This window comes from Gossypium arboreum, chromosome 13 (assembly GCF_025698485.1).
Source record: "Gossypium arboreum isolate Shixiya-1 chromosome 13, ASM2569848v2, whole genome shotgun sequence".
Taxonomy (NCBI): domain Eukaryota; kingdom Viridiplantae; phylum Streptophyta; class Magnoliopsida; order Malvales; family Malvaceae; genus Gossypium; species Gossypium arboreum.
The window spans coordinates 33238368-33254444 of NC_069082.1; the positions used below are offsets into that span (position 1 = coordinate 33238368).

The following is a 16077-nucleotide window of genomic DNA, read 5'->3' on the forward strand; positions in this document are numbered from 1 at the left end:
TTACTTTTTCTTCGGTTTCTCATACCAAGTCAACCCCATGAATGTGATTCTCTCTGAGTTCAGTCCAATATAATGGTGTTCGGCACTTGCGCCAATAAAAAGCCTCATAAAGCACCATTTTCAAGCTCCACTGAAAACTATTATTATAGAAAAATTCCACCAATGGCAAATACTTTTCCCAACTGCCCCGAAATTCGAGAACACAACACCGGAGCATGTCTTCCAGTATCTGTATTACTCTCTTTGTCTGTCCATCAGTTTGTGGATGGAAAACGGTACTAAAATTTAGTTTTGTACCTAAAGCTTCCTGTAGCTTTTTCCAAAATCGCGATGTGAATCTCGGATCCCTATCCTAGATGATCGATAAAGGTACTTCATGTAGTCATACAATTTCAGAAACATACAACTCGGCTAGCTTATCGAATGAGTAGTCAGTACGTACCGGAATAAAGTGAGTCGACTTCGTCAATCGATCAACGATGACCCAAAAGACAACTTTATTTTTTGGTGAAAATGACAGTCCCGTCACAAAATCCATAGTAATCTGGTCCCATTTCCACTAGAGAACCATCATAGGTTATAGTAAAACCGAAGGTACTTGGTGCTCAGCTTTCACTTGCTGACATATTATGCATTTCGAAACAAACTTTAAGATGTCTCTTTTCATGCCTGGCGACCAATACAATCTCTTCAAGTCATTATACATCCTGGTGCTATCTGGATGGATTGACATACAACTACTATATGCCTCGTGAAGAATTTTCCTGATAAGTTCATCATCCCTAGGTACACAGACCCTAACTTGAAACATTGAGCAACCATCGGTACTAATCCGAAAATCTGATTCAACACCCAACTCACATTGAATTCTCTTGGTTTGCAAATCCTTATCACCTTTCTGAGCTTCATAGATTTCTTGGAGAAACATCGGTCTAGCTCTTAATTCCGCTAGTATCGAACCATCATAGAACACCGTAATCTAAGTGTTCATAGACCTCAAGGCAAATAAGGATTTCATGTTCAAGGCGTCAGTGACCACGTTCGCCTTACCTGAGTGATAGTCAATCACCAACTCATAATCCTTTATCAACTCTAGCCACCTTCGTTACCGTAAATTTAGATCTTTTTGAGTCATCAAGTACTTTGGACTTTTGTGATCAGTGAATACACGACACCTCTCACCTTACAAGTGATGTCTCCAAATCTTTAACGCAAACACAATAGCAACTAGCTCTAGATCATGTGTCGGATAATTTTTCTCGCGTGGTATCAATTGCCTCGAAGCATAAGCTATCACTTTGCCTTCTTTCATAAGCACACAACCCAATACATTTAAAGATGCATCACTATAAACCACAAATTCTTTTCTCGGCTCGGGTTGTACTAATACTAGAGCCTCAGTCAACAAGGCCTTTAATTTCTCAAAACTTTGTTGGCAGTTTTCGACCATTCGAACTTGGTATCTTTTTGTAACAATTTTGTCATCAGAGAAGCAATCATAAAAAATCCTTTAACGAACCTCCTATAATAGCCGGCTAGGCCCAAAAAGCTTCTAACTTCGGATACGTTCTACAGTGGTTTCAAATCAACAATGGTTGAATTCTTACCCGGATAACTCGTATCCCATCACTTGACACAACATGCCCCAAAAAATTGACTTCTCTAAGCCAAAACTCACATTTGCTAAGCAAACAACTACTTATCTCTCAAAGTTTGCAAGACAATCCTCAAACGATCGGCATGTTTAGATTCGTCACAAGAATAAATTAGGATATCATCAATAAATACCATGACAAATTTATCCAAATAAAGTCAGGAAATTCGATTCATTAAATCCATGAAAACCGCAGGGGCATTCGTTAGACCAAAAGGCATTTCCAAAAATTCATAGTGACCATACCTCGTCCGAAATGAAGTTTTCGACATGTCTGATTCCTTAACTCTCAACTGATAGTAACCGGACCTTAAATCTATCTTGGAAAACACTGTGGCTCCCTTCAGTTGATCAAATAAATCATCTATTATTGGCAAAGGGGTACATGTTCTTTATTGTCACCTTGTTGAGTTGTCTGTAATCAATACATAACCTCATCGGACCATTTTTCTTCTTCACAAATAAAATTGGTGCACCCACGGTGAGTAACTAGGTTTCGCGAAACCTTTATCCGTCAATTCTTGCAATTAGGCTTTCAATTCCTTTAACTCAGTTGGAGCCATCCTATACGGAGCAATGGAAATGGGTGTCGTACAACTGGTACTGACTCAATTCTTAACTTCGATTCTTTTGTATTCAACACAAAGGCAAGGTAAGCCTCGTAACCCTTCCTTACACACTTCTGAACAACCATAGAAGAAATCACTGCAGGCAAGCTATCCGACTCATCTGATTCAACCCGAAGAATATCACCACTTTCACATTTCAGTTCGATAAATTTGCTAGCAAATTTTACTACTACATCATGAGCAGTTAACCAGTCCATACCAAGAATTACATCGGATTCATCAAATGGAAAAAGCATTAGGTTAGGCAGAAAACAGTGTTCTCAAATCATCAAAGGGAAATTCCTACATACCTTGTCAACTAGCACACATTTTCCTAATGGGTTTGACACTTTTATTATAAATTTAGTAGGCTCAACAAGCATACTCATACTAGACACCAATTTCATACAAATATAGGAATGGCTAGATCCCAGATCAATCAAAGCAATAACAGTAGCATCATAGGTAGAAAATGTACCCGTAATCACATCCAAGGATGAAGCCTCTTTGCAAGCGCGAATGGCGCACGTCCTTGCAGGAGCTTTGCCTTCGGGTCTCACAGTAGACTCTTTAGGTGCACTCTTACTGCTTGCTCCATTACCCGGATTTTTTTGCGTTCTACCATGACCAATAGTGTTACCCGATCTTACACTTTGATATCTCTCATTTTCTGTCATCTTGGGGCACTCTCTAACAAAGTGTTCTAGAGAGCCACACTTGAAATAGGTCCTGTCACTCCCACGGCACTCACCGGGGTGACGTCTACCATACTGTGGACATTCTGGCCTACTTGGCCAAGCATTACCTACACTAGCAATCAAGGTGGTCTGGGCCTTAGTACCCGAGTAATGTTTATCTTTACTTCTATTCGGGAACCCAACAAAAGCATGAGAGTGAGAATTGAAATCCCTCGAATTCTTCAATGTCGACTGAAATGACTTGCTCATAGGCCTTTTCCTTGAGTCCCTAGCCTCAGACTCAGCCTTTCTCTTCTCTTTAGTCAATTCCTCAACCTTATAAGCTCTCTCAACGAGTACCACAAAATCTTTTAGCTCAAGCATACCAACGAACATCTGAATGTCTTTGTTTAATTCGTCCTCAAACCTCTTACACATAATAGATTCGGTTGACACACATTCCCGAGCGTATTTGCTGAGCCTCACAAACTCACGCTCGTATTCAGTTACTGTCATTCTGCCTTGCTTCAACTCAAGGAACTCTTTTCTCTTCTGATCCATGAATCTCTGACTGATATACTTTTTCTGAAACTCCTCTTGGAAAAATTCCCATGTCACCCTCTCCCTCGGTACTACTGAGACAAGTGTCTTCCACCAATGGTAAGCCGAATCTCTAAGCAGTTATACCACACATTTCATGCACTCTTTCAGTGTGTGTGACAATTCTTCAAAAACCCAAATGGTATTTTCGAGCCAAAACTTTGCTTGTTCCGGATCATCGTCAATACTAGCTTAGAACTCTTCGGCCCCTTGCTTCAGAATTTTATCCACTAGGAGTCTCTTCAATCTTAAAAAATCCATACCTTGGGGTGCCGCTGGAATAAGCTGAGGAATAGGCAGGCGTGGAGGGGGTTGAGTATTCAGGTTTGCTTGAATGGAATCTGTGTACTAAGTATCCATCATGTGGAGAAAGGTTTTCTGAGCCCCTTCTCCTCCTCCCTGACTAACCGTGGGAGGTCGGGTATCAGTTGGCACCATCCCATCAGCAGGATTCAATGCGTTACTTTCTACATCATCTACTGTAACCCGATCGGCATCTATTTACTATATGAGAACACAATTAAAAATTGTCAAGAGTCGCCACACTATCACATATATGTATGGCATGTATAGCTAAACTCGTGCACACACTACGTTAGTTCGAGAATCAACTAAATTGTAGTTCTGATACCATTGAATTAACACCCATTACTCATATTCGATGCTGGAACAGGGATTTACCTTAAGTGGTACGATCTTAAATCAGAATAGAAACTTTACAACAAAATATTCAATAAGGGAATTCTCATGAATTAAGGGTCGTATTTATAGACCTAAGTGTCATGGAAATCTTAGGATACCCTACTTGACTTAGAAAATGTGTTAATTCCATGTAAAGTATCCCTAGATACACCATATCTTTATTTCCTAATTAGTGTCTGACTCAATATTTGACTGGCACAGCCCAGTTCGCCAAACAGACTAGCGAACCCCCAGTTCACAACTTAACTGGTGAACCCTAGTTTGCTACTTACTTAGTGAACTCTAGATCACCGACGAACACACTTGAAATAATTTTGGCGAGCCCCTTACCAAGTTCTTTGGTGAACATTATTATGTTGAAACACTGGCGAACTCTTTTCTATTACTTTTTTGGCAAACTCCCATTTTTTTCCAAACATTAACGAAAGCTTCCTTGCAAAGCTGAAACTTGTAGGCCTGATTTCGAGATGTTACAATTCTTTTATTAGCCTATCTTGTGAAAAACTAATTTGGTTATTTCCCTAAGCAAATTTGGGATCAGCTTTCCATCCTAGATTATACGTGTTAGGAAAAAGGTTATTCTGCTATCTCTCAGGATTTCCAACTTATCTAACCAGTTCTGAATCAGTTGTGCATTGCCAAGAATGATGATTATCCCTGCACGGATGAAAAATGACATAAATTGGTTGCTTCCTACTAACCTTAAGTTTCTCATTTATGTCTCCACTCAAAGCAATCATTTCAGTGATAAGAATAGTCATCACATCAACCTCTATTACTCTAATTGACCTTTTTTTACTTGCCTAATTTTGCTCGAAATTCGTTGCAAATTGTTTTCTACAATGTCTTCAATTATCTTGGAAGTTTATTTGAGTGACTTACTCAATAATGCCCCATTAGCTGCTACATCCAAATTACCTCTAATGGACTCTCTCAAACCAGTGTAGAAAAGTATGAATCAATAACCAATCTGACATTTGGTGGTGAGGACATTTCTTTTGTATATCCTTAAATTGTTCTCATGCCTCATGTAAATTTTTCTCTTCATATTGTTGGAAACTAGTAATTTCATTTCGCAATTTTGCTGTCTTTTCTGGAGGGAATAACTTAGCCAGAGAGTTCTCCACAACTTGATCTCAAGTTGTAATCGACTCATTCAACAAACTATCTAACCAGTCTTTAGCTCGTCTAGTTTGATGAAATTCCACATATATTGGTTGGGATCTTTATGAGAGAAACCACAGAACTTAATAGCTTTAATCATATGAATGACTGTCGATTTAATCTCCAGACTGTTCACTTCCACTATTGGTATGACATAGTCTCTGATGGATCTAGGTGCAATAGGGACTGCAAGAGGAATTTGTGCATTATTATGCTTATTAACATTCTTATTCTCATTAGAAGCAACCATTATTGACTTTTCATTTTCAACCTCAAAATTGATGCTTATACATCTGAGTCTTCGTAGAGTTCTTTCAATTTCCAAATTGAGTGGTTACAAATTTTGATTTTGACTGCTACGCATACAAAAGCCAGAGGTACTGAAAATAAAACCAAAAAAAAAAAAATTTGAGCTAGCAAAAATTAATTAAATTGATGTTAACAAAATTAGAAATTGGCTCCCCAGTAATGAAGCCAAAACCTTGTTGATCGATAATTGCACCCACAAGTATACATATCATTCTAAGTAACATAAAATATCGATCCCACAGAGTGTTGTTATTAATCAAAACACCAATTACCAAATATTACTTTAAACATATCCAAATTAATCGATAATAAGTTTATCTAACTAATTTAATAGTAAATAAAAATAAGTAATGCAAATTAAATGAAATCAAATAAACAATCAATAGTAGAACACCTAGGATTATAATTTCATCCAATATGCTAACTAATTGATCTTTCTCCATCCAATTATTAACTTGGGGGAGCTAAAATTCTCTAATTCTCTTCTAACCAATTAAAAAACTCATTTAATCTAACTATTGAGTTATATAACTATGCTAATAATGTAACACCCCTAACCCGTATCTGTCACCGGATTAGGGTTATAAGGCATTACTGAACCTAAACCATAGACAGCTAAAAAAAATTGTCAATCGTTGTTATTCATGCTTAAAAGATTACAACTCAATTATACGAAATTTTTTTACATCTCTCTAATAGCATTAGATTAATCAAAATCATAACATAGATATCTACATGACAATTTCCATGTATAAACATTAAGACATTGAAATAAAAATATTGAATATATGTCCATATATCTAATTGACATGATGAATAATTTGTGCATATTACAAATCAAACAAACTATTACATTAATGATTATCTAAACTCATAATCAACTTTAATGTCAAGACCATATAGCCGAATATTACTTTAATGCAACTTATATAATGCACAAAATATTCAAACCATATTACGATTCAATCACATACTAAATAAAAATCATACATAAATAGAACTCACAACACCAATTACACATAATCACATCATTTTGACCAAACTGAGCATAAATGCATAATTTAAAGTTCATATTACCTTTTTGTTTTACCAATACAAAATTCACTACTCATTTGGTCATTTATTCCAAAGCATTAACCGAATATAAACATGCTTAGTATTCATGCTATGCTCAAGGTTACATTTTCTTCATTTTACTCTATCACTTCATTTGCATATATCCTACCATGGAAATGAATTAATATACATATATACCAATCATAATTTACACCTCAAATCAATTACATTACAAATATATCTTATCATATATATAAAATATCATACTAATACATTATATACGTATACATATACAAATGCCGAATCACAATTAGCTAATAACCATCACCTACATTTTATCACCTAACCAAATACAAACATATTTACCCAAACACAAAACTTATGTACCGTGTAACAAATATATCAAAATAATATCTTATCATGTTCAGACATAATCAAATAACCATTGATGCTAAATCACATGTAATACCTTAATCGAACATAACAATCGAGTTCACATGTATATTTTATCTACGCATAACCATAGCCAAATCAACGACAATTTCATCCAAAATCATCAACCATTTCCAAAGCAAAAAACAATATAATCCTAACTAAAGTTTCATATACTCACATAATATATTAGCCATTTTCACATGGCTTAATATATACATACTTCAAACTTGACCAAAAACAACCTAGCTTATACATGCCATAAGTTCAAGTGTAAACTTATCAAATACCAACAATGGTCGATAGTGTGATGGACTTTGCTGACAATCCCCGAGCTCGTAACTAATCTCCAAAATCTATAAAACAGAGGCAAATATAAACACACACAAAGTAAGCTATCATAGATTAGTAAGTCATAAGAAAATAATCAACTCAATAACATTATCAACTTATTTTAACCAAACCAAGTTATATTATCATAGTTACATATAATATCAAGCTCAACATTTCATATTTAACATATGCTTCATAAATAATTTTATCTTTACCGATTGTACATATTCATATATACACATTCAAAGTATTATTCAATATCAAAGACATAACATCATTATATGACTGAATATGTTCACACACGTTTACATGTACTTATGAACCAAAATACAACATCACATACATATGCATAACATATAGCCGAATATACTTTGCAAATGCACATATGTTCACATTAATAACTTATATAATTTGTATCACATATCAAATGGCCAACTTACCTTATTTTCAATTAAGTAATCAGCTAACTCATACCTGATCGTTTTAGCTTGTTTTACACCTTCGATCACAACTTATCATTGCCCGTTGAACCATTCAGAAATGAATAGGATACTCAGACAATCACATATATCATACAATGCCAACGTTCCAGACGTGGTCTTACATGCTATCTCATATCGATGCCATTGTCCTAGATAGGGTCTTACACGAATCAAATACAATACCGATGTCCCATGGTCTTGCTTGTAACTACATATCGATGGCAACGTCCCAGACGTGGTCTTACACAAGAACACATATCTGGAATCCTATGTCATGACATATGTATCCTAGCTATTCCTAAGGTTCATACGGGGCTCTCGGACATCGTAACTTGATCGAGACAATTTCATAAACATAATTCCCAAAGATCACTTATTTCATTTCAGCATATAAATCTCATATTTATCCAAAATTAACAACACATATTTGCTTATAAACTTACCTCAGATGATGAAAATTGAAACCGGACGACTAGTCGTCAACTTTATTTTTCCCTCGATCCAAATCTGATTTCTTTGTTTCTTGATCTAAACATATTCAAATTAAACTTATTCAAACATATTTTCATTCAATTTAGTCCAAAAACACATAAATGGGCAAATTATTATTTTACCCTGACATTTTACACCTTTTACAATTTAGTCCAAATTGCACAAAACAAAAAACATGCAAAATTTCAATATATCATGCCTAGGCCAAATCTTTCTTATGTTCATACAAGTCCATACATTTCATTTATTTCACATTTTAGTCCCTCAATTTATTATTTTTGCAATTTAGTCTTAATTACTCAAAATCATCAAAAATTCTAATACAAAACATATCTTTCATTTTTCATCCACTAATATCACAAAACTCAAATATTCATCAATGGCATAACTCAAAATATTCATCAAAATAAAAAATTCAGGCATGGGCTTTGTAGATAACATAACAACGATCTCTAAAAAATAAAAATTATCAAAAATCGAACTAAAACTCACCTTGAATCAAGCTTGCTAATGGCCGAACCTTTAAACCCTTTATTTTCTTTCTCCTTTCTTTAATTTCAGTCATGCAAAGAATCTATGAACACTTGGTTTTATTTTATGTTTTATTAATACAATTTAATAACATTTTAATCATTTTACTTAAATAACCTTTATAATTTAATATATAATCCTTATAATGGTTGTCCACAACCGTCCATCACTATATATTATGGTTTAATTTGCGTTATAAATGCTTTATATTAATAAGATAAGTTCAATTCGGCTCCTACATGTTAAAACATCAAATTTTTATTTTACGCTATTAAGCCCTTTTTTTAAATCGAGCACTCAAACGATAAAATTAAAAAAACGAATATTTCACAAATTTAAAATCACACATAATAAACACAAAAAATAATTTTTAAATATTTTTCTAACTCGAATTTGTGGTCTCGAAACCACCATTCCAAATAGGGTCTAAATCGTGTTGTTACAAATAATATAGACCAAATTGATTAATAACTACCCTCACTATGGCTACCCAAGGTAATTAGGCATATTCCTATCCTAATTACAAATCATGGGTTGACCTATTTTATTAAGACCAAGAGTTATTCATTCTAGACCTAAAATGAAAAGTCCTATTCTGATTTCTTTAGGTTTTGAAAAAACTAATAGTTGGCCAGACTATTATCAAATAGGAACAAGAATAAATAAATAATCTAAACTCTATAAATAATGAAAAGAGATGGAAATAAATAACATTCAATTCACTAAGCATGAAATCCATTGTAACTATAACACCTCTTACTGTATTCGACTCTGGAACAGTGTAGGAGGCATTGTCAGACTTAAATATAAAAAAAATAAGACATACATTTGTATCCAAATTTAAAAATTTTTGAAATCGAGCATAAAGTCCCTAACAAGGGCCTACAAGGCGCAAAACATGCATTGGGAGTGGTTCGGGACTAAACCGAGAACTTTGGAAAATTTAACAATACTTAGAAAAAAATTTCATGTTTTAAGAGCCACACGCCCATGTGGGCAGGCCGTGCCCGTGTCCCGAACCCGTGTAATTCTCTGTTTGTCATCCAAGAAAAAATTGAAGTCACACGGCCAAGGCACACGTCTGTGTGCTTAGGTCCTGTGGTCAATTTAATTTTCATAAATTTTCACAAAATAAGTGCAGACCTCACGCACCCAGGGCATACGGCCGTGCCTGAGGCCGTGTCATCCACATGGCTAAGACATATGCCCGTGTCTCTACCCGTGTGGTCAATACTGAGCTTTCTGTTTTGCAACAATTAAGGTGCAGAGGACACACAGCTGGACCAGACGCCCATGGGGTAAGCCGTGTGTCACACACGACCTAGACACACGCCCGTGTGGACAAAAATAAGGTTATTTTCCAAGCCATATTGTCACCCTTCCATGCACAAACCTACACAACAAAACATAGAACCATTCCAAGTACATACATTCAGCCAATTCAGCCAAAATCAAGATATCCACACATCATTTACATATTACTATTTCACACATACAACATCACACACTTATCAACTTCAATCATGCATACTTCCACATCCATGGAAACATCATCATATGTATATATACTTAAACAAATATTAGCCAATACCATATAGCCATTTACAAAATGAATTATCAACCGATATAGGCAAACACATTAGGCCAAATCAATTGTGACACATAACAAAATGACCAAGTCCCTATACATGCCATAACTCAAAATATTAAAATCATTGGAACCCAAAATGTTAAGTTGATAGTGTAAATGAATCTTCGACAGTCTTCAATCCCGAGCTGGCTTGGTGACACTATAAAATAATGAAAAAGAAAGGGAGTAAGCTTTAAAGCTTAGTAAGTTCCTATGCAAATAATAAGCATCATAAACTCACATTTATCATGCAATTAGCATGTAATGAATTAACATATATGTCTTTATAAATCTCATAGCTCAACTTGACATGGACATTATTGTAACCTTCGTATCATAACTTGCACAATCATAACCATACCGAGGGATTCATCACATATCGTGCTCATTAAGCATAAGTTTTACATACATACATGTACCATCTTGCAACATACCATGGTCTTACGTAACATTAACATTTCCGTTATGATTCCCGTTGAACCACTTGGAATACTAAAGGATACTCGAGAAATCTCACACTCATAGTATTATACCAATGCCATATCCCAAATATGGTCTTACATGGGATATCATATTGATGCCAACAGCCCAGATATGGTCTTACACAAAGTCTCATATCGATGCCATATCCGAGATATGGTCTTACATGTAATCTCAAATAACCCTAATGCCATGACATTTGTATCCTATCTATTCCTAAGGTTCAATCGGGATTTCTCTCTTGTCGAACTTTGTCGATTACATCTAAGAAGTCAATCATAATTCATACAATATTAAAGCAATTAAAGCATAAGTAATAATACATTATTTACATACGAACCTACCTCGGTACAAAAATAGTGGAAATGGACCTAATTGTCAAAGACTTTGTTTTTCCCTCGATCTAGGTCTAAACCTCGTTTCTCTTTATCTATAATAGAAAATTTAACTCATTTATTAACCACATTACTCAATTAAGTCCAAAAATTACACTATGGAAAAATTACATTTCTACCTCTAAACTTTGTTATATTTACATTTTGGTCCCTAGGCTCGTAAAATGAAATCTATTCAATTTCATCAAAACCTAAGCCTAGCCAAGCCCTATACATACTCATATTAGCCCACATTTGGCATCAAATCACATCTTTACTACACATTTTACAACTTTTTACAAATAGGTCCTTTTATGTATTTCCTTCAAAAATCACTTAGTAAAAGTTGTTTATTACACACTGAACTTTCATTTTCTACCATAAAACATCAAAACACATGCATATCATACATGGTTAAAAATTTAAACATGAACCCTACTTCAAAACAATGGTAGAAATAGAAAGATCGGGTGAAAAGGACTTCAAAAACATAAAGAGCATTAAAAACAGGGCTAGGATGTACTTATAATCAAGCTTGAAAAATGACGAAACCCTAGCTATGGTGTTTTTCCAAGTTTTGGCCAATGTTGAAGAAAGATGAGCAAATTTTGGCTTTATTTTCCCTATTTATTCTTTTATTAACCAAGTGACCAAAATACCCTTTTTCCAAATCACTAAAATTCTCTTACCTCATGTCCATTTTTGTCCACTAACTTAACAAATAGTCTAATTATCATATAAGGACCTTTAATTTAAAATCTTATAGCAATTGGACACCTTTAACATGTGGAACTCAACTTTTGCACTTATTACAATTTAGTCCTTTCGACTAAATTGAGTGCTTAAACTTCAAAATTTTCGAACAAAATTTTCATAAAATCATTTCGGAAAAATGTAGACCATGAAAATGTAATAAAAACAAATTTTCCCATGTCGGATTCGTCCCAAAACCACTATTCTGATTAGGCCAAAAATTAGGTTGTTTCAACTATCTCTCCTTTAGGGATTTTTATCCCCGAAAATCTTACCAAAGAATAGGTTTGGGTACTATTTTCTCATAGCCTCGTCGAGTTCCCACGTAGCCTATTCGATCCCATGTCGTTGCCATAAAACTTTTACTACGGCTATTCTTGTGACAGCCCAAAATTGACCCTAGTCGGGATGTGGTTTCGGGACCACAAAATCGAGGCATAAAAATAATTTAAAATTTATTTTGATGCCTATGATATGTGTTAATTTGTGTGTGACATTTTTGATGTTTCGATTTAGTGTTATAAATGCGAATTTCACTAGAAAGGACCTAGTAGTGAACTTTGAAAGTATGATGGGGAAATGTGTGATGACTAGTTGCTCATGCATGCAAAAATAAGGGATTTGCATGTCAAATTTCCCCCCCCCAACATGAAGTGGCCGGCCATGGCAAGAGAGGATGGGCAAAACATGTCATGAAACATGTTTTGTTGGTGCATTAGGGAGAAATAATAAACAAAGGTGTATGGGTAAGAAAAGAATGAAAAAAAATGTGTGTGAGTGTGGTATTCCCCCCCCATTGCCGTGAGTTGTAGAGAAGGAAAGAAAAATTTTGTTCATCCTTTCTTTGAGCCAAAACTAAGGAAGAAGGAGGATTTTTGCTTCATGCTTGGTTTAGAAGAGATCTAGAAGGAGATTTGGCTAAATTTGCATCAAGATTAAGGTATGTATGAGGTTGTGTTGGGAGTTTCATGCATGTTTTGGTTGCTAACTTGATGTGCATGTTAGCCATGGCTCAAATCTTTGTTATGCCATGGAAATGGTATTTGGCCAAAGTTGTTATGGTGATAAAGCCATTGCATGCTAAGTGTGAAGCTTGATGATGATGCATGCAATGATGGATTGTCTACTCTTGAGTAAGATTTTGAGTTTTCTTTTGTTTAACCATGATTGAAGTTGACAAGGGCATGATTGTCATATTCGCCATGATGCATTCATGAGCATGGTTCATTCTTCTTGCATGTTAGTTAAAATTTGTGTTTTGGATGGCTATGAACACCTTGAAATTCGGCCATGCTCATATATGTATATATATGTTTGCACATGATGTTTTGGTTATGAAGTAAGTGATGAATATGTTTGTTTAAAGAAGAAGATGTTGAAGAATAATTGTGAAATTGCAAGCACATTCGGCCTAGCACACATATGAGTGCTTGATGCTATATTATAAGTTTTGAGCTACAATATGCAAAGCATTAACTAGTAAAATGCATGCTGTTTTTGTATGGTATTAAGTGCATAATTGGCCTCAACATGGGCATGTATATTCGGCCTTAGGTAGCCTATTGATGGCCTTAGCTTTTCCTTGATGCTCGAATGAATTGTATTGAATTGCTTGATGTAGTATAAAATGTGCATGACCATTGTGTATTCAAGCTAAAGAGTGGCCATATGACCATTTAAACTCCTTGTCATATTCGCCATAAGCTAGCACAATGAGGTTTTAATAAATTGAATTTGTTTGAATTAAGCTCAAGAGCTAAGAGGGCCACAATTGGACAAGGGAAGGAAAAAGTGATCGAATAGCCGTAAAAGCCGTTCGACAACATCCGAGGTAAGTCCTCAAGAAGTGACCTTAATTGAATTATGTGGAATGAAATATGGATGTATTGATTATTGATTTATGTGTGTATGAGTATTCGAATGATACCGGGCTAAGTCTCAAGGCGATTATGCTAGTGATTATAATTGTGTTTGAGCCTTAGTAACGAAAATGAAATATGTATGTCCAATGATTATTGATGTATGTGTGCATGAGAAATTGAATGATATCCGGCTAAGCCCAAGACAATTATGCTGAAATTATATCCGGGTTAAGACCCAAGGCAATTGTGCTAGTGGCTACATCCGGGCTAAGACCCGAAGGCACTCGTGCGAGTCATTCTATCCGGGCTAAGACCCGAAGGCATCCGTGCATGTGGTTATATCCGGTTGTATTCCAAAGAAGCTTGGGCTGGAGGTGAGTGTTGGTTGCTGTAATAGTACGCTCGAAAAGCCCAAAGAATAAGGTACGTTTATATGTGCATTGGAAAGTCGACATGTTTGAGCAACATTCGCTCAATCGACTAACGAATTTCAGCTATTGAATTGGCTGATACTTTGTGAAAGTATATAATGATGAAGTGTGAAGTAAGAATGTGTATTAATGAAATGTTGCATTTGGCTATGTGAATGTATTGCTGTAATTAGAGTTGATTATATTCCTTGAGACTTACTAAGCATAAAAATGCTTAACCCGTTACTTTGGCTCTCTGTTTTATAGATTTTGCTCGATAGCAATCGGATTCGGGATCAATAAAGTCGAAGTCATCCTCACTATCAACGGCTCTATTTTGGTATAAATTTTGTTTGAACTTTGAAATGGCATGTATAGGACTACCCCTTGTTGGTTTAAAAATGTGGTGATGTATATGTATACGGCCATGCGAAAATGGCTCGTGCTTGGACTATTTTTGGTTTGTATGTATATATATGGTGTCACGATGTGATTATGGATTGGAAATGGGAGTTTTGGTCACATGATCAGCCATTGGTATGGTTAAAATGATCATATATGAACCTATGTATGGCAAGACTAGTTGGTTCATGGAGACTACAAAATAGGTAAGACCTACCTTAAAAACAGATGCTGCCAGCTACAGTGACGTGAATGTGAAAAATCACCAAAATTTGTAGGAATGGTATTAAATAGTGAATAAGCTATTTAAATGAACCTTGATGAGTCTATTTTCATATGGAAGAAACGAAATGGTCATAGGAGTTACATGTTAAGAGATATTAAAGCTATTGTGAGACAGGGCCAGAACGGTTTCTGGGTCCCCTGTCGCAATTTTAAAAATTTACTATAAATTATACAGAAATAATTAGGAGTCATGCCTTATATTTACAGATTCAATTTTGAGTCTAGTTCCATTAGAAACAAACGGCACCAGTATTAAAGCCCTGTACAGAGAGATATTCAAGTTATAATGCGCGAAGGTCAGAGCAGTCGATCCCTGTAACATGGGTGACTTTAAATAATAAAATGTACCAATTGGCCCGACCAAAAATTCTAGAAATAAATCCATGGATGGATATATGAGTCTAAATTCAGGGAAAATTTACAAAACCAGTTTCCAAGTTTTGAAACTCGAGATATGATTTTTAAGGCGACGGTGACGCAGTTTTCCAGCCTGACTGGAAATGTCAAATTGGTGGGCAAAACATGTGAACTTGGCTTGTTAACCCCTCGTGTCTGACACCGACGATGGTCTCGGGTTCGGGGTGTTACAATTTTATTGGTATCAGAGCCATGGTTTAGTCGATTCTAGGACTACCGTGATGTGTTTGGGGTCTAGCTATACATGCCATTAAATGATGAATCGATAGTGTGGTGACTTCTGACAATTTGACTTTGTGTTTGTTTATAGCAATGGATCCTGATCCCAACCGAGCGATAGCTGATGATGTGGAGAGTGTGGCTCCTGCTCCCGCGCAAGGGACAGCGCCGGCGGACTCTCAACCTATGGCCAGCAATCCGAATG

General features: G+C 35.5%; 1 non-coding gene across 1 annotated transcript; it reads left to right on the forward strand.

The window, feature by feature from the left end:
- Nucleotides 1-5216: 5216 nt before the first annotated feature.
- On the forward strand, nt 5217-5323 carry LOC128287699 (small nucleolar RNA R71). The gene has a single exon (XR_008278399.1). It is a non-coding gene; the product is annotated as a small nucleolar RNA R71 (small nucleolar RNA).
- The last annotated feature ends 10754 nt before the right edge of the window (nt 5324-16077 follow it).